Genomic DNA, 19449 nt, shown 5'->3' with positions numbered 1-19449 from the left:
GAAATATTCCTGAGAGTATTTAGTCCACACTGCCATGATAGCATCACAAAATTACCGCACATTTGGTTGCACATCAGTGATGTGAATCTTCCATTCCACCACATCTCGAAGTTGCTCTATAGGATAGAGATGACCCTTTTTTATGACTAGAGATGTTGTTAAACATTTCTAACCAGGAAGTCACGTATACAGAGACACACACACATACACACGCACACACATACACATTCACTCACATGCTCGCAACTTTTACAACACACCATATGGGTTTTACAATGGGGTGTTTCTGTAGCTGTTGTCACTGAATAAAAGGCTGCTAGGGGACGCTGGGCTGAGCTCAGGTGCGGAGCTTGAAGTTCTGGATCCTGACCGGACCAGCTTCTCTTGGAAGTTAAAATGGACTAAGCTCTGAGTGTCTTGCTTCATTCATGGGGATAAGTCTCTGAGTCAGCGAGGCCTGCGAGTGCAGACCGAACAGGGGGACACTCCCACAGGGCTTAAATCTGGGGCTCTCCACCATTTGACCCTAAAACTAAAGAAGCTTCTTGGATTAGAGGTAAAACGTCTTCAAGCAACTTAAAGAAGTCCAGACACTTTTCGTTCCAAGCTCCTTGGACTACGATGTCCTGGATGACTGAGAACCTTCACTGACTCAAAAATCGACATCGATGTGCCTTATGTATGAATTCTGGTTGTGCTTACTGACCTTGCTACAAAGTCGCACAACTTGGTGGATTGTTGGAGCATTACGGCTACCGTAGTCAGGAGCCTCGCAGAGTAATCTGGGTCCAAAACTCTGCCTTCTTCAGGTCCCAAAGTCAAACGAGCACTGCAGCTCCACTGAGAGTTAAAAACTGTCTAAATTATTTCATCTTTAATATCATGATCAGCATTGTTGCTTAACCAGGTGTAACAATTAAGTTTAACATCCAGGTGTCCATGAAAACAGAATTTATTAAATTAACGGAGCTAGAAGTTAGCAGAAAGTTAGCTTGCTAGTTTCCACCCAAACATAATATAGCATGTTCTGACTGAGAGATTTCTGAAAAAATTCAAACGTACTGCTCTGCTATCACTTCCAACATAAATGAAGAGAGAAAACTAAACAGCAGTGATGTTTGTGGGGTTACTAAGTTGGACTAGCTGGTACTGGTTTTATTTTGTTGTATTTAGCTGCAACACCTTAAAGGCCAGTTCATGAAAGTCTTGTTGGACATAAACCAGTCCGTGGTGCAAAAAAGGTTGTGGACCGCTGCTGTAAAAGGACCAAACTTCAGTCAGGAGAACAACTGAGATAATCCATCCACAATACGGGGTTAGTCATTAATATACTACAACAACATGGGAATAGAGCAGCTGTGAGAGAATTCAACATTAATGAATCAATGGTACAGAAATGGAGAAAGCAAGAAGAATGAGTTGAGTAAAGTTTGACTTATCTGACTGTTTTGTTTCGCTTAATGCACCTTATAATCCGGTACGCCTTATGTATAAAACAGACCCATTCATTGACAGCACGCCTTATAAGCCGGTGTGCCTTATGGTCTGAAAAATACGGTAAGTGAAATCAACTAATATAATGAATACAATTTAACATACTGTTGCAATCTTCAGCATATCCAGTGCAACATTAATTATCTAATATATTCTTTAATATTGAGCACAAGCAAAAGCTTAATAAAGACATGAGAACAAGTAAAGTAAAATACAAAAATATTTTTTAAGCCAATCTGGTGATATCGTGTTGATACTTGTATCAGACAAATTAAGAAACACATATTTCCTAATGATTCCAACAGCCCCTCTTGCAGTAAAACAATAATTGCTATTTTGGACTTAATGCCTTACCATTGTCTTCTCTGTGGTTTTAGTTATGACTACAGTTTGACAAGGTGTTTGCTAATACCTAAGTAGGTTTACTGTTTAAACTTGATTGACTAGCTTGATTCATAACGGCAATTAATTTCCTGAAATCCTGTAATCTTTCCATTATGTTCATATTTCAGTCTAAGAAAATGCATTATTCTGATGCAGGTGAATATAAAATAAGTGCAACATATTCACATGATAATTTTAATGATGATATTTAAAAAACAACAACAAGAATAACTTAGTAAAAAGTACCAGTCATAATGAATGACCTTTAATATATTACACCTTTTCACATTTTCACATCATGTTCTCAACAAATAAAGACAAAAAGTATTGTCTCTTAAGCAATAACTATCATATTTCAGTTTAATTTCATAATTTCCTTAGGGATTAAAGTTTTCTGATTGTTTACTATCGCAATTGTTTTTTTTTTCATTTACATACTGAACAAGAAGAGAAGATTTTAATTCACAGCATACCTTTTTAAACATGCTTGAGTCCATACTGTACCGCTCTAATTTCAAACAACCTCTGAATACAGTTTGGCAGTAGATTACTCTGTGCTTTTCTTCATTTTCAGTGCAATATTTGAGCACAAACTTGAACAATTTCAGGGTGTGTTGTTTAATTACTGACTGACAGTTTGGTTCCTAATAATCTGATCCAGTTATAATTCATATGGCATAGTGTTTTGTTTTTTTTCTTTTTGTTTACCCTGTCTGGGTGCTGACAAGATTATTATGTGGTTTCTGGCTCTAATCATTAGTTACACCTTGGGACATTTCTTAACAAAGGTGCTCTGGTAGCTGTATATAAGAAGAGCTCAACTTTCCGAATATCACTACAACAACTTCCTTCACTCTGAGACTGACTGCTGCAGCAGTGGACTAGACGTAATTACATGAGTCTTTGTTGTCAAATTTTTCTTTGCCAGGATAGGATTAACTGTGGAATTGTAATTGTTTAATTAACTTATTTGATTTGATTAAATCTTTATTACCATTTTTATTTCAACAGGTACGATCACTGAAACCATGCTGAAGGTAGCATTTGTGCTTGGATGCCTCCTGAGCCTCACTTTGACTCAACCTGTAAGTCTGACATTATCACATATTTTTACATATTTATTTGCACTTATGCATTCAGATACCATTAATAATACTGTAATACAATAAAATGAAGGCAGTATTGAACTTGATCATTGTCTACAGATGGGTATGGCGCGCAAAAGACTTGTGCGCTCAAGCTCTGAATCTTACTCTGGGTCAGGGGTGAGTGCTTTTCTTATTTTTTTTTTCCATTACAAAATGGCAAATGATTTTTGATGCACAAGTCAGAGTACTGTGATTTGAATTACATTGTGGATTATTGCCTCCTAAATATCTAAGTTTTTAGTTTTACAGATGTAACGTTTCTCTGCATTTGATAATAAATATTTTTATTTGTGGTTTTTCAGGAAGCCAATCAACTGCCACAGTTAAACAATCAACAGCTGCAGCTACTCATACAATTACTACTTGCCAGCCTAGCAACAACCACTACAACAGCTGCACCCACCCCTCGTCCGGCTGTAACTGGTTAAAAACTGGCATTTAACTATTGAATGAAAGTTAGCATGCAGTGCAACTGTCAATTTGTGATATTTTAATGAGAAAACATAGCAGTGTCTACCAAATAAAATTTATGAATAGAAAATGTGTGTTTTTCTGTTTGTAAGAAATGTAAGTCCCTCAGCTAACCATTATATTCCCCTTTCAATAAAGAGTTCACATCACATGTGATGTGAGCAGCTATTTAGGTGTTTACTAATGAACACTGTTGATCTAAAATATAGTTTAAATTATGGTACATCAACGATATTACATAATAAACTTTCTTAAGTTTTCTAAAATTGGGTAGACTGTGCTTCCCTAATATTTAGAAGCTGCTGCCGAGGTTGGTAGCATTAACTTGAAAGTAATATTCCTGGTGGGTTTTTTTCAGTAGGAACATTCATAGTCAAACAGTTTAGCAACGGCGGGTCAAGGGGCAAGTTAGGACATAAAAGTGATAGCCTGTCAGTATGCCTCGTTATTTAAGACCGTTTATATACTGGAAAGAGTTTAAGATTAAGATTTCAGATTCAGATAACATTTTAAATCACCTACATGTGGAGTGGTGGAAATTTACTCACTCCAAAAGTAGCTACCATCCACATCGAAAGGAGATGGCTAAGGCTACATCCACACTAATGCGTTTTTTTTTTTTTTTGCTTGTCCCGTTTGGCTCTTTTGCCATCAGAATTATTGTCTAAAGGCAAAGAAAGATGCCCAACGGATTTACTTTACCAAATGGACCATCCCAGCCTTGCCGTAATGGTCTATTTCAGACCTTCCCAAAGTGTGGGGCCCGCCCCCTAGGGGGCAAAACGCTTGGACACTGCTAGCACGGGCGCCTACAGAAACGCAAACAGGAGATGAAGCATAGCTGAATATGTTTCCAAACCAACTTCATTCTAAACCAAAGACTAGAAAATATGTTATAGCATATCTTCCCTTTGGCTTCACCTGCACAAGTGCCGAAGTAGGTCTCCCTGCAGAATTGCTTTTCCCTTCGTCGGGAGCACGCACTGGGCTGTTTAAATCACGGACAAACAGGATCCCACATTCGTGATTTTTAGTTCACAAACACTTCTTGTAATGACTAACTACTCCTGACCAGTGTTGGTCAAGTTACTTGAAAAAAATAATCAGTAACTAATTACTGATTACTTCCCCAAAAAAGTAATCCCGTTACTTTACTGATTACTTATTTTCAAAAGTAATTAATTACTTAGTTACTTAGTTACTTTTTAAAAACACGATTTACAACCTGAATAGGTGATAAAGCGATAGATCTTTCAGCCCAATTCTACTTTTCTGCATAATCCATCATACAAAATGTAATCAAATGGAAAAGTCTCTTTTTTTTAACTTGTTTTATTAGTTTTAATCTTTTAACTCTATGCATCAAGCAAAAATTTAATTATATGCAACATTCTCTGACTTGAATAAATTAGTTTAATATTTAAACCTATTTTCTACACATTCCAGCACATAAAAGAAAATATTTTTTGTGTTTACACTCACTCTTTCAAATAGATGCAAGTAAAACGCAGCAGAAAAAAAATAAAGTCAAAGACTCAGCGGTCTTGTTGCTCTATTTTCACCTGTAAAGCAGGACTAGGGGTAGGCGGAGGTTTACCTTGGTGCAGGTGTGCCGCGGTCAGTTGTGCATTACGTCGTTGCGCACTCGGTGCTTGCTTGGAAGTTTAGGGTTTTTTTTCGCTGTAAAAAGAAGTTTTCTTCCCACGCACGATGGACGCTAATGTTTTTGTCACTTTTTATGGAATCAAACTCAAAGTAAGGTCAGTACTTCCACGCTTTAAATGCTGCACGCTCATACTCTCTCCCACAATCGATATGTGATCCATTGTTGATCTGCACACAGCTGTTGTCACTGTCGTGAGACATTCTCGCAAAGAAATCACGGTTTTAGTAACGCAGTAACGCAGCGTTCCTATGGGAAGTAACAGTAATCTAATTACCGTTTTTGCAATAGTAATCCCTTACTTTACTCGTTACTTGAAAAAAGTAATCAGATTACAGTAACGCGTTACAAGTAAAATGTCAGGAGCAGAGATGGGCAGTAACGCGTTACAAGTAACGCGTTACTGCCCATCTCTGCTCCTGACATTTTGGAGATATACATACTATAGGGGAGACCGGGGATAGTTGTAACGTGGGTCAGTTGTAACACTTTCAATTTCTCCAATCAGGGCTAAGTTTCAAATGATGTGACTCATCCTGTGCATGCCCAATTCAGTTCTGCTATCACATGTGAAAAATCAGCACATTTCGTCAAACACAGACAATTTAACACGAAAAAAGTAATTTGTATGCCAAAAAGTAAGTTTTTCTACTTTATTTCAATTTCTAATAGCATTATCTGCTTTGCAGTTAAACTCATCAAACTTAAATTATGTTATTTGTATGTCTATGGGGATATATTCTGTGTAGGTCTTTAGTGCTAATGTTTTAGCCGTTGGCTGTAATGTTAGCTAGTTCATGGCTACAGGAGTCTGGGTCAGTTGTAACAGCAACAGTCTGGGTTAGTTGTAACAATAATGCAGATGTTACAACTTACCACACTATTACTTTAACCCATATTAAACAAGTTGGGGCAACGACATCAGCAGAGAGAGGTTCACTGGTCGCTTTTGTATATGCGGTTAATGCCGTTGGCAACACAATTCCTCCACTGTTTGTGTTCCCACACATACATTATGCAGACCTCTGTGTCAGAGATGGACCAGTAGGAAGTACTGGTAGTGGAAATAAGTCAGGATGGGTGCAAGAAACAGATTTCCTCATCTTTCTGAAGCACTTTGCAAACCACACCAAGGTAAACCATGATAAAAAGTAATGGAATTGCGATGCTGGTGAACAACTACATTTTTTCAGCTTCATTGTTATGTTCAAAATTGGTGCAAGAGTTGTAGGTTATAATGCCCACTGAGCCAATGAGGCCAAACTCCAGGAAGACCAACCAAAATTAATGAAATATTCAGTTGCAGAAAATTCCATAATTTGTCTTTTTTGGGGGGTTGGAATATGTTCAAAAGTTAGATTTCTGCATTCTGTCACACACACACACAGCTACATAAATGGCTCTAAGTGCATTCATGTGTTGAATAAACAAAGATTACATGTTAATATTTTGTTAGTACCCTTATTTCATTGTGTTACATTTTACCCCAGGATATGTTACAACTAACCCAGACTATGGGGTTAATTGTAACATTTCACTCTTTGTGTTTGAGACCATACCATGCAATGGGTAATTGTGCTGCAGAGAAAATAGCTGCACTATTTAATAGCAGAGACATGTAAATACTTTGCATTACATTTTGAATCCACTACCTTAAAAGAGCTCCAATTTACAGACAGAAATGTCAAAAATGTTACAACTATCCCCGGTCTCCCCTACTATACTTTATACAATAAAGTTACAGTGGGATCCAAATAATATCAGGCTGATCCTGCCACGATTCGTTCCCTCGGTTCAAATCACGGACAAACAGCATCCCACAGCTGTTTATGTTTTTAAACCTATTTTGCACAGAGAGGCATTTTTTGAAAAATGTATTGATAGCAATGTTGAATATTATTATACAGGGAAAAAAAACAACTACACGTAAAATAATCACATCGTGACGCCTCTGCCTTTGTAAATGGAGGGACAGTAACTGCGTGTGCTCGTGCACGCGGGGGGGCGCGATCATTTTTCTTGTAAAACAAAGGGGGGCCCAGCAAAAAATGTTTGGGAACTACTGGTCTATTTGATTCACCTTTTATTGTTTATTTTATTTTCACTTGCTAATTATGGGACAGACTTGACTGGGGAAAAGAAAGGGGAGAAAGAAAGAGGGAAAGAAAAACAGCGGGGAAGAGGGACGGGGATAAAGGGCAAAAAACAAAAACCAACAAAATAAGCAGACAAAAAAATACATATAGCAATCACCTGGATCACCTGTTGAGAAAGAAAAAAGAAAAAAAGCGGAAGAAAAAAAAAGAGCAATATAATAAACAACATCACAATGATATATGGGAATATAACAGTAAATACTAAATATTAAACATTATTGTGCAGCACGTAAAATCGACAGCGCACAGTGTGCTTTGAGGTAGGAGCCAAAAAGGGTGTAGTTTGTGTGTGTGAGCAGTGGCGTGTCCAGCGGGGTGGCCTGGGGGGGGCACAGGCCACCCCCCCAACCAGACTGGCCACCCCAGGTGCCACCCCAAAGGCAAAACAATAAAATTCAATCAAATATCAAATGTCCGATTGTTTTCACGGTGAAGCTGAGATATCCGAGTGTAAGTGAATGCAGCATCGGCTTCTGCGCTATGTGCATCACGTTAGCAAAGGTAGGAGAGCCAAGCACGAAAGACGGCACTGCAGGAAACAATTTTTCGGTGAAAGAAAATGAGGACAGAATAAATGTCCCGGTAAGTAATATTAAGTTTGTTGAGTTTAGTAAACTTCGGTGAAATTAGAATACCAAGGAAAAAATAACACTTAAAGAATTATTGCAGCCGTCGAATATTTCAGACAGTATGCTACTGAGGGCAGCTAACATAAGAGTTATGAGTTATAAGATATAATCTAAGTCGTAACATTGCTGTATGGAGCTGCAGATTTGGTTGCAGGTTAACATAGCTGGACTGGCCATCGGGCATACCGGGGATATGCCCGGTGACTTATTTTTATTTTTTTTTTGTAACGGCATGAACAATAAGAGGTGGTGGATTGGCCAGATGCAGGTCGATGTGTAAAAATAACTCAGTTGTTTGGTGGTGGCTATGGCGGAGCTTCCACAGAGGCCAGCAGGTGGATGAGGGAAGGGGAGGCAGGAGGAGAGACCCGAGGCAGCCGCCAGTCCGAGTGTCAGGTGAACTGAACTCCAGGTAAGAAGTTATGACCTGCAGTCTATCTGGGTCAGATATAAACCAAGTTTAGGTGGAGTTTATTTTCGTTGTGCTGACTTTTTACCGTCAGTTACAATGACTCGTACTGCGATCTAGCCAGCTTGACGGAGTTTTTATACAGCTGGGTGGGTGCTATGATGTTACTGATAGTGAACTTTATTTTATTCATAAGGTTAGTTAGTAGAGTTGCCAACGGCTCCTTAAAAAATGGAATGGTCCCTCATTCAGAGAAAATATTACACGTTTCATATTGAGCTGAGAAGAGACGCAGTTTGTCCCGGACTTTCGCTATAATGAAAAAAAGACACAAAGGAGTTATTCTGTCGTTATGCTGCACAGCTGCCTCTTCTTCTCTCATTCTCTCCCCCTGCCTCCCCTGTTGCTACTTCAATCATTAAACTGATCAATGATCAGCTGATCGGCTTTTCTCTCTTGTTTATTTATCGCCCACTTTGCGCCAGAAAGAGGAAACCAGCGGATGTCGCTCTAAACAACAGCAGCACGTTTAAGCTTGATCAGCTGTTGTTAGAATTTATTTAATATTAATTTCTAGTATCAGCTGATGTTTGCTGGAGCCACAGCTGTAAAGCTGCTGGTCATGATATCGGTTTGGTTATGTGATGAGAGGGAAACATGAAGATGAAACCAGGAGATGTCCTTACTGAATCATCAGAGCTGAACAGGTGATGGAGAAACAGGTTTACCTTTTAGGTGACATGGATGAGTTGAAGGGAAGTTATGAACTGTTTCTGAGAGACAAATAACACCAGGATCCTTTTCTAAGCAGCTGACAGCTGGTAACTCTAAATCTTACAACCAAAGTTTTTATCTGACGTAAAATGTATAGAAATCATACATATACCAACAAGACTGTACATCACTGTCACAACAGCATTTGTTTTCATTCAAAGGCTTTATGGCTTTAATACCTGGTGGGTCGGTCTGTAGTCAAAATGCCCGATTTTCTGTCCCGGTCCAGCCCTGCAGGTTAATACTGGCAGTGTCACCATGCCAGCTGACTGTATTTCATCATCAGCCAGTGTTGTTCTTTATCAATATTACCAAAGTTTACCATAAGGCAGCATAGAAAGTATTTACTTGCTTTCAGGTTTTATTCAAATGTTAGTCTTTTCATTTGTTTCTCCACTTTTTTCCTGTTTTAAAATCAAACACCAGTTTGTGAGAAGATTATCTTCTTTTTTTAACAGGCAGATAAAGTTTTACATTGGAATTGGCTAATTTGTCAATTGTTTGTTACAAATGTTCATATTTTAATATTAAAAATGTTTTTGCCCAAAACATATGTGCACTACATGTCAGTAAAAATACTATGCAAATATTGATGTTCTTGAATGCTGAGTAAACACTGACAAAGCACTGATTGTATCTCTTGTACTTTATCAACGCAGTATCTAAAAACTTTGCACTGTAGTGGTTAAAATCTCATTCTAATAAGAGTTAAAAGTGCATTCAGTTATTAGGTTTACGGGATTATTGAATTATGGTTAACGGTTGGTAGAATTTATTTTTAAACATTATCTGCCAATTACATCTGCCACCTCTCTCCAAATCTGTGCCCCTACCTAGCCCCCCCAACAAAAATTTTCTAGACACGCCACTGTGTGTGAGCACCCGTGTGTACACCTGTGAGCATGAGCGCACTTGTATTTAAAAGGTTCCTTCATGTAATGATCTGCTAGAGGGTGTGGGGAGCCACAGCCCCGTCCTCCAGGGCATGAAGCAGGTATGGAGGAGATCAAAACTCCAGACATCCAGAGGTCCCCAGAACACAAGAGACCAATGAAGACCAACAGAGGGGCAGCCGCGCCACTATCCCAGAAAGAGCTGAGGAGAGCCCCAGATGAGGGCTCACTCAGCAGAAACGGCTGTGCCAGAGTGGACCCCACATTCCAGACCCCAATTGGACGGCCAACTCCTCCTCCCAGACCCCCCGCTCCAACAGGCCGCAGAGAACAGGGGTGTGTGAAGACTCCAAACCTCCCTCCGCCCGCTCATATGTAGTGTTGATGCATGTGTGTTCTAAGGTGCATTTAAAACCCAGGAGGGCATGGAGCTACCTGCCAGAGAGCAGGTAAGCCCCTCCTGCTAGCCCTCAATGTCTACGTGTATTTAAAATTGAGAGGTGGGCAACGACGCCAGGGGTGAGGTGTACACCTTGATGGTCTTTTGGATTCCGTGTAGCGTGCCCACCCACAAGATCCTATATGTATGTGTTATGAGAGTGTGAGTAATGTGAATGTCTAAGTTGTGGGATAAAATTGAGGCACAGGCAGAAGGGGACAGAGGGGGGGATGCCATCTGACACACCTTTACCCCAAGGTAAAGGTGTGTCAGATGTTATTCTCATTATATATGCTCCCCCTAGGCTTAATCTTTGAAAAATACAACATTTCTTATCACCTCTATGCCGATGATGTACAAATTTATTTCAATTAGATGATGACGACATTGCTCCTTCGTTGCACTGCTTCCTCAAGTGCATGAGAGAAGTCAGAGAATGGCTTTCAGACAATTCCCTCATCCTGAATTAAAAGAAAACGGAGATTGTGGTGTTTGGCAACCATATCCCTAGGGGCCTATCAGCTGATACCTTTGGTTCCTTTGCCACTTCTTTCTCTGACTCAGTTAGTGACCTAGGTGTCCTGCTGGACAGCTCTTTCAAATTTAACAAACAAGTGTCTTCAGTAATCAAATCTAGCTTTTACCAACTGCGCCTTATTGCTAAGGCTACGCACTATGTTCCTCATAAAGATCTTGTAAAGCTCATTCATGCTTTTGTGACTTCTAGATTTGATTACTGTAATTCCCTCTACTTTGGTCTTCACTCCGCTCTCCTTCACAGACTTCAGCTTGTCCAGAATGCTGCGGCTCGCCTCCTGACTGGCACTAGAAAGCATGCCTCTATCACCCCAGTTCTTATTGAGTTGCATTGGTTACCCATAAAATATCGGATTGAATTTAAAATATTGTTGCTCACCTTTAAAATTATAAATAATTTAGCCCCTCGTTATCTTGTCGATCTTCTTAGTCTATATGTCGCTGGGCGAGCCCTCAGGTCTTCAGCCCAATTATTCCTGGCTCAGCCTAGATCTAGACTTAAATGTAGGGGTGACCATGCTTTTGCCCTGGTTGCACTGAATCTGTGGAACAACCTTCCTATCGCTATCCGTGCGTCAGACTCCGTTTTATCTTTTAAATCCCATTTAAAAACTCATTTATTCAACATAGCTTTTCCATCTAGTTAGTGTCCCTATTTTATATTTGGTTCAATTTCTTATTTATGTACTTTTATGTTCTGTAATTTCTTGTTTATGTACTTTATCTTTTAGCTATATCTGTTCTTAGTGACTTTGTTCTTATATTCCCTTTTATTGCTGTATAATTAGTGCCCTTAACCAGATGACATATGTGGTACTTTGTTAATAGTCTTTTATTTATTGTCTTAATTTTCCTGTTTTTATTGTAAAGCACTTTGGTGTACCGCTGGTCTTTTAAACGTGCTATACAAATAAAGTTGTATTATATTGTATTGTATAGGCCCTGCATGCGTGGGTGATTGTGGTGCAGCGGGAAGAGGGAGGCAGCTGGAGATGGGGAGGGAAGGAAGGGAGTGGCAAGTGACCCCTCCCTGGGGCAAGCTCCCCCGCTGACCCAAGTGGCCGCCCCTAAACTCCGCAACCCGCCAGGGAAAGGGGGCCCAGGCCCATCCGGACCAGGGCTCAGTCCAGCAGCGCCGCCTGGCCCCACACACTAATACGTTTTCATTTAAAAACGCATTGTTTTCTCTCCATTTTGGCCTCCCGTCCACACTGAAACGGGATTTTCCCTGAAGGAAAATGCAGCATTTTCAAAACGCTCTCGAAAATGCATACATTTGAAGACTGTGCTTATTCGTCATAGTGTGGACAGCGAAAACGGAGACTTTCAAAAATAATGACGCATGTTAGTCATGTGATGCAGTCATGTGACCAATTAAACAAAGATAGCGGAGGGCATTATACAGCAGTTGTTTTGTTTGCTCTCAATTTTGACAGCCCTATTAACGATTAATATCAGTTTGCACATGCTTCAGTTAGCTTTTCTTCAAATTCTTTAATTCTCACTAGCTTTTGCAACTTTGTACTTTTGTGTTACTTGCAGCAACAACTCCACCTCATTGTTAGTCCATTTAAAAAACTTGGTGCTTTTCCTCGACATTTTGCCGCAATGTTTCAAAGAGCCGGAAAGTAAATAAACGGCAGACAGAAATAAGGCAGGACGAATCTTCTTGTGTTTCACGCATGCGCAGTACTGGAACGTAAGCATTTTCAGCCGTTTCAATGTGGACGCACAACTCTGTGAAAACGACTGAAAACGCTAGTGTGGACGCGGAGCGTTTTCAGACCAAAATGCCGTTTTCAAATCTATTGTTAAGGTTCAAAGTTGAGGAAGGAGAGTACACACCACCCATGGTCCAGAAGGTCTTTGGTCAAACAATGATTTTAATGAACACACGTGTGGGAAGACACTCTGTACGCAGACAGCCAGTAGTCCTCGACTTAATCAAAGCATGAACAGATATTTTATAGCATCAGGGTTTGTTTACTGACGCCCCTTCATGCGTCACCGGTACATTTTATACATAGATCAGATCAACATCACCATGACTTTTCACCTAGAAAATCATCTTCTATTTTCATGGCTTGGTACTTTCCGTTCTTATCTTAAAATGAATTGTTCCTCTTTCTTGCCGAGACAACAAGGACGGTTCCTCTAAATAAATTTAACTAATGTGTGTGTATGTGTTGACCTCACATGCTCTTTGTGTCACCTCTTCACCTACTGTCTGTGTCTCGTCCTCAAATGCTCCTCAAAATAACCTGCACTTAGACTCTGCTTTCGGTTTCAGTTCTGCAAAAGGCACACTCTGCAAACCTGCAACTTCCTGTCAGCCTGCAACTTAGTCTTTCTGAAAGACACACACTGTTCAACCCCTGAATGCAATATAAACTCCAGATTATATTATTAATGCAATGGTAATAATGACAATTATTTAACAATAGCAGTAAAATAATTTCCCTGCTCCACACTCCCTCTCTCGACCTCTGGAACACCAGAGGTCGCAATACATTGTGTCCTCGCTCAGACCCTCTCTGGTGGTCTCGGACCTCGAGATCTCCAGGATCCTCGTCCCTCCTGTGGTCGCCGAGATCTTCTGCAAAGGAAACAAAACACCTTTTCCTGCACCTCCCTAACTTATCCTATCTGGGACTCTTTAATCAAAAGCCTGATCCTAATTATCTTCTTAACTTATTGACTTATATGTATATATATTCTTCAACGTTACTCATCCCTTTAAACTCTTTAAGCCCTGCTTTCACGTCCGGTTGCTCGCTCTATTTTTCCCTTATCTGATCATCAACATCCCGTGCACAAATTGTCGCTGCTGCAAGTTCCTCTACTCCAAAAGATCCAAAAGAAAACACCCATTCTAATCAATTAAGTTTAAGCATATAAGCAATTACTCCTGTATACATTTCATCATAGCTAAATGCTGCCTTGAAACAATTCCTATGTGTTAACTTCATTTTAACCTCACATTTCCTATGTTATAACCCATTTTGGTATAGCCTTTTTATTTCATTTGCTCCCTTTAATGTAACAATACCTTCTAATTCTAATTTATCAGACTTAACCAAAATATATGCTTTCCTTCCTCTTTGGTCCTTCTTTTAAGTTCAGTTAAAAGCTAAATGAATTTGAGGCCTGTTGCCTGGAATCAATACTGTCATGTGTGTTTCTTAACTCTGTGTCTGTAAGCGTGTGCAATCCTTCATGAACTCATATTATCCTCACAGTAGATTGGCTAATCATAGCGCTAGCCAAAGGCTCGTGACCCTCCAGAGACAAATTTGAGCCACAACTCCTTTAAAAGCACAAAATGCAATATGTATAAAAATCATTTCTATTTATAAGCTCTCCCCTTTATCCTAAAAATACCTCCTATGTAATATCTGTATGTGTAAGCCTACATTATAACCACTACTTCTAGAAATCAAAAAGAACTCAAAGCTGTTCTACCCCTTCAACCCTCACTAATTTTCCCTCTAAGAATTATTCACAGCTTTGAAAAACCGGCATTGTATCTTCTAAACAGGATTCAGTTCTGTCATGGTCCTGGGCCATGTTGGCCCAGTATTCTTGGTTCCTTGTATTTTCGCTCCTTATTTAGGCCAGGTTTTCTGAGGTGTCCTGTTGTGGTGTTCCCTAAGTGTTTTTTCCCTTTGTGACTCTTACCCCCTTGTGCCCCTCTGTCTATTTATGAGCTCTCGTCTCTCTTTGTGTTTATTCCCTGTTTCCCCCAGCCTGTTATGTCTGTGTTCTCCCCGTGCTTTCTCTCCTCCTGTCTGAACCTCTGTGTACTTCCTGTTTTACTTTGACAGTCTCTCGTCAGTATGCGTAATGTTGTGTTCACTCCTGCCCTGTCTCGTTATGTTTATCAGTATCCCCTGTGTTCCCCACCTGTGTGTAATCTCCCTGTGTTCTCTGGGTGTATTTAAGTTGTGTCTTCTGTTATGGTAGTTGCTGGTTCGTCTGTGTTGTTTCCCCTCGGTCTCCCTGCGTCCCTTGTGTATTTCCCCGGACCTCCCTGCATCCTCGTTTCTGGTTTGTGTTATTAGCTTACCCAGTTTAGGTTTCCGGTTTCTTGTTTTTCCACCAGTGCTGTTTTGTGCCCACCGTTGTAAATAAATATTCACCTGCTCCAGAGCTGCCGCCTTTTGGGTCCTTTTCTACAACTCCACACGGCTTGCCTCGCAAACCGTGACAAGTTCACTTTTAATCCTTTAACCTTAACTTAAAAATAACAGTTTCAGTTTTACCATATCCAAATGATCAAAAACCCCAAAAGTCCTAAAATGATCCTAAATTATTAAACAATTAAATTAATAAACCCTAAACCCCCCTTTATCTTGATACATTTCATGTGTCAAGATACTATACAAAACTTAAAATGCTCAGTTTTCCCCACTCATGATCCAATCTATGTCATAAAAATAAACTTAAAACAGAACAGTTATCAGTCATGTGTTTCTTCAATTAATGGTAACTGAGTTACATCAAAAAATATTTCCCCTTTAGCATTTGGCATTCTCCCAACAATATACTATAATCCCATAATCTAACCCCAGTCAACAAAACAAAACAGAAATTTTCTCTGGTAAAGGCAAATTGTTTGTCCACATTTATTCACCCTCACATTCACTCACACATTCACTCCCATGCAGTCACACCATGTATTTGCTGATAGTGGAGCTTCCCGCACGATCAGATACTCCACCCTCAGCAAAATGAGCTCAGTCATTTTTTATTTTCCATAGGAAAATATTTCTTTATGCTTTTGGACTGGATTGACTCGCATAAAATCCTTTTTACAGGGACTTACGACCTTGATCAGTCCCCAGGTAGCTTTCTCCTCAGCCAATTATAATCTGGAAAGCCACCTTATATTTGCTCTTCCCGATAATTTTCAGCGCCGTTATTCACTGTTGCAGGCCTGCTTAAAACAGAAATGAAAAAATAGAGCTGATTGTTAGCTCATAAAAACAAAACAAAATCACCTGACAGGTTTTCTTAAAGTGCACTGTTACAAAATAATGGGCCCCTCCCAGACATGTCCATGTTTCCTAAAACTCCCTCTATTAAAAACAAAAACACCAATCACATAATTTCACCTCCTCAATACACCGAAAGTCTCATTAAAACCACACAATTTGCAAACAAAAATCACCCCCTTTAACATACTTAAATTCAGCATAAAACCCCCTTGCGACAACGTATAATCACTAAACTATAAACTATTTCCTACCCAAATCTATACTCCTCTTGTCTGCCATGCTTCCTCGTCTGAAAGTCACTTCCTCAGTCACACACACACACAGGAAGTTCCTTCGTCATATGGCTTCTTATATTCCTCAATTACAAACTCAAATGCATTTTATTAAACATTCACACCATTGTATCATTCATACAAAATAGCAAGCTGTTCTTCATTGCATATGTTTGTGTTCTTAGCCAGGTTTAATCAGTGTCTATGCATTAAACTCCATGAGCTTGTCTTGTCTTTATAAGGTTAATGCATTTTCTGTTTGTGTATGTCAATTTGCATATCTTGCTTTTGCAGTGTGTCAGACTCCTTCATAATTTTGCCTTTAAACAGTCAATTTTCTCCTCCCCAAATTTACTAACCCAAATTCTGATTTCCTACCTTAAATAGCAGCATTCTTTGTCCTCAGCCAGAAGGTAGGGCTCCACTTGCCACTTACCCCCTCTGCCTCAGCCCAGTGGCTTTACCCGTCAGGTCCCGTCTTCTTACTGAAGCCGAGTAATCGTGACTGTGCCTGCCTTAGGTTGTCCCAGGGTTTCGAGGTGGGATCTTACCCGTCATGGGCTATCCAGCCTTCCATACTCGCCTGATACGGGGCCCAAGTGGGCAGGGGAGGGAACACACTGGCTCTGGAAATTAGAGGAGTGTAAGCTGCTTCCTTCATTGCATCTTATATTAAACTATCTCACTTCTGATTCCTTCCTAGAATAATTTCACATATGGCACTTTGTGTATGTGTGTTTTCTATTCATTAATGTAATTGTCAGTTATTTTCTCTCTTCATTTTACCTTCTTTTGTTTGTTTGTGACGTTCTACTTTAGTTCTACTAAACCTTGACGTAAAAACAATACTCCCTTATTTCACGCACACACTCTGCATTTTGCCTACGCACACACTTCTCTCTCAGACTTCCTCTGTTCACACACCACCTTGCACTCACTCTACTATCAATTTTCATAGTGTTATTATTATTTAGTATTTTGTACACCTCACACAAAATCATTCAAATCGAGTACTCACAGCATTCACATCACAACCTTCAACTTTCACTTTCAATCCTGCAAGACGCAGAGATGGACATCTCCTTCACCTAACATAAAACTAAATTACCATATCAACATACAATTACTGAAATTCAAACTCAAATACACCGTCTGTTTTAATAAAGTCAAAGAGTAAACAGGTGTACCAAGTGTATGTACTTATGTGTTTTAAACTGAAAGAAAAAGAAACTCAAACTCTTATAACATCACTCATGCCTCTCTCAAATTAAAAACACTTTCAAACTTTAAAACCTCCTACTTTACATCACCAAAGAAATACCTCTCACACCTTTATTCATCATGTCAAAGCTTTCTCCATTTTGCACAGCCTGCCACATGTTTAACAAAAAAATCGCTGCCCGAGAAGGCTCCCACATATCAAGGTGGTCGTTCTCACAAATTTCCAGCAGACCCTCAAATAAACAAAAACAACGACCCAGGCAGGCTTCCAGTTCAGCCTCCTCAACTTCTATGCACACCGAAAACTCATGGGGAGATTCTTCTGTCTCCCCGTGTCCTACACAATTCACCTCCAAATGATCCCCTACAATTGAAATTTCAGTGTGGAATGACGCAGAGATTAACATTCCCTTATTTATTTACTATATGTAACCTGAATTTTTCTCTCTCTTATCAAATAACAAAGGTTATCTTTAAAATTTGTTATTGAACTACTAATTAAGTTGCTTTTTATGGTATCAATGGTAAACTACCCCTAAAAAGTCCACTTCATTGCGTGTTCATTGAGTTACTTCTATTAAGGCTATTTAACAAGTTCAATTTACACATACTCATTAATCTGTCACGCTTATTAGTGGCTCATGGTTACTTAAAACCTATGTCTGACTTGACCACAGAGTTAGAGCATCATTCAATCCTCTCAGGATGACCACTCCACTTACTCTGCATCCAGTCAGCTCATGAATTAACAACACTTGCAGACTGTAACCCTTTTATTTTTTGTTTATGCCTTCAAATCCACCTTAAATCTTCTTACCTAAACGTTGGTTTTAAACACAAACAATTCTTATATTCTATTTTGAAACGCTGTCACCATTCATATATTTACAATGTTATTATCTACTAAGCCAGCATTTTAATCGCAGACATTTATCCACATTTGCAAACAATAGTTATAGGGCTGAATAATCACACAAAACCGAAAGCATAGTCCTCTCATGCGCTCTGCATCAGCTGCCTCATTTGCATGCACACACACTCTCCATCTAAAAATGGCAGCAGGCAGTCAGTGCATTACTGACTCGACACACAGAGATCTCTCACACCAAATTTTCTTATTCTATATTACAACGACGTCTTATATTTACAACCACTGTCAGATCTGTCAGCTTTAGCGCCTACACAATTTTAGACAAATTTAAAATAACCGCCCAGCGGATAAACTCCCTGAGTTTTTTGCGACCAATTAACCAGTATCAAGACTTTAACTGTTTCTGGCCTCATTTCTAAAATCCCTAACTCAATTTAAGAGTGTCCAACACCCAAGGTCCAACCTTTGCTGCCCAAAAAAGCGCAGATTACCGTTCCAAACGGTAAAGTGGTCCAACCACTAGCTATTTTGGAGGTTCCCAAGTTCTCCCCGGTTGCCGACCGTACTAACCCTATTCGCCGATAGGTCAGGGCCAAGCGTCCTCGGCCAGGAGGGAGCATTACCTCCGAGAACTGCGCTTCCTACCAGTCCAACTGGCGTTCTTGAGTAATTTATAATACTTTGGAACAACAGTAAAACACCCAACAAAGTGTAAGACTGAAGCAGGTCCAACCTTATAACCAAAAAATAACCAAATTCCCTAACCTACTAAAATCATTTCCAGCAGTCCAACTGCTTCCCGCGGTCCAACCGCATTAAATCCTTTTAGCGGTCCAACCGCATTAAATCCTTTCCAGCAGTCCAGCTGCTTTAAATCCTCAGTACTGTCATGAGATTCTCATCAAAATCAAAACAGACATCCACCAGTAACTTCAGTGAGTAGACTTAAATTTTATCATGTCCAATTTGGCACACTTTGGAAATAATTCAACAGGTAGTGCCTTACCTTTTGGATAAGCCGGCTTATGCCCACTCACTTCGACCACTGGAATTCATGTCTGCCCGTCAGACCACCTCAGAGACCACCAAAT

General features: G+C 39.7%; 1 long non-coding RNA gene across 1 annotated transcript; it reads left to right on the top strand.

Annotated features, from left to right (window-relative positions):
• Positions 1-322: 322 nt before the first annotated feature.
• On the top strand, positions 323-4047 carry LOC308395505. The gene is made up of 4 exons (XR_013971396.1): positions 323-556; positions 2890-2963; positions 3084-3143; positions 3329-4047. It is a non-coding gene; the product is annotated as an uncharacterized lncRNA (long non-coding RNA).
• The last annotated feature ends 15402 nt before the right edge of the window (positions 4048-19449 follow it).

Source organism: Rhamphochromis sp. 'chilingali', assembly GCF_963969265.1.
Source record: "Rhamphochromis sp. 'chilingali' genome assembly, chromosome: 4".
Lineage (NCBI taxonomy): Eukaryota > Metazoa > Chordata > Actinopteri > Cichliformes > Cichlidae > Rhamphochromis > Rhamphochromis sp. 'chilingali'.
The sequence above is the reverse complement of the archived record's forward strand: the minus strand, read 5'-3'. Positions and strand labels throughout refer to the sequence as shown.